Here is an 892-nt window from a genome sequence, read left to right on the forward strand (position 1 = left end):
TCTGTTCCTTGGGGCCCATTTTAACTGTCTTGTACAAGAAGTTAAACTTCCCAATATGAAGTCCATTCATGTTGTTTCTCTTATGTAAAAGTAATAATGTTGATGGCTGATCTTTTCTTAAATTAACTGTTTTACCACTAATAGTTGGGTGTCATGGAGAAGACTACAATCTAATGTCATTCGTGACTGAAGAACAAATTTATGATAGTATAAATATCTCAAGATGACTTGAATACAGAATCCTGGGGGAAAGAATTTTTTTTTTCTGGCTTAAACACAGTAGAAATTGAAGTTTGATTTCTGGCATGTTCTGTTACCAAGCTGATGTTCTGAAATGATGAAATACTGGAAACTTAGTGTTTTTGTGTTGCTAATGATATAGTATTCTTGAATATGTTAGCACATTTCCCATTTGAAATTAATTTTAAGCCAGATTTATGAAAATAAAAATTCTTTCTGGTTATATTACATGGTTATAAAGGTAGATTTTTCTATGAACTGCTCATGGGAAAAACTGGTCTCACTACTTGAATTACATCACATTTATGATGGCTAAATGATAAGTGGCATGTTAGGAAATTGTTCTTCAAAACTTCAATGGTTTTCTTGATAATTAAAATAGTACACACTCATATAAGTAGAAAAACTAAATGTGTAAACATGAGAGAAGCAGTAAACAGTTGCCTGGTGGTAATCATTGTTTTTAAGGGATGTATGCTTGTCTTAGCTCAGGCTGCCATAACAGAGAACCACAGAATGGGTGACTTAAACAACAGAAATTTATTTTCTCACAGTTTTGGAGATTGGAAGTATGAGATAAGGTTGCCAGCATGGTCAAGTTATGGTAAGAGCTCTCTTCCTGGCTTATAGTTGTCAGCCTTCTTGCTGTGTC

This window comes from Bison bison, unplaced genomic scaffold, assembly GCF_000754665.1.
Source record: "Bison bison bison isolate TAMUID 2011002044 unplaced genomic scaffold, Bison_UMD1.0 scf7180017856929, whole genome shotgun sequence".
Classification (NCBI taxonomy): Eukaryota; Metazoa; Chordata; class Mammalia; order Artiodactyla; family Bovidae; genus Bison; species Bison bison.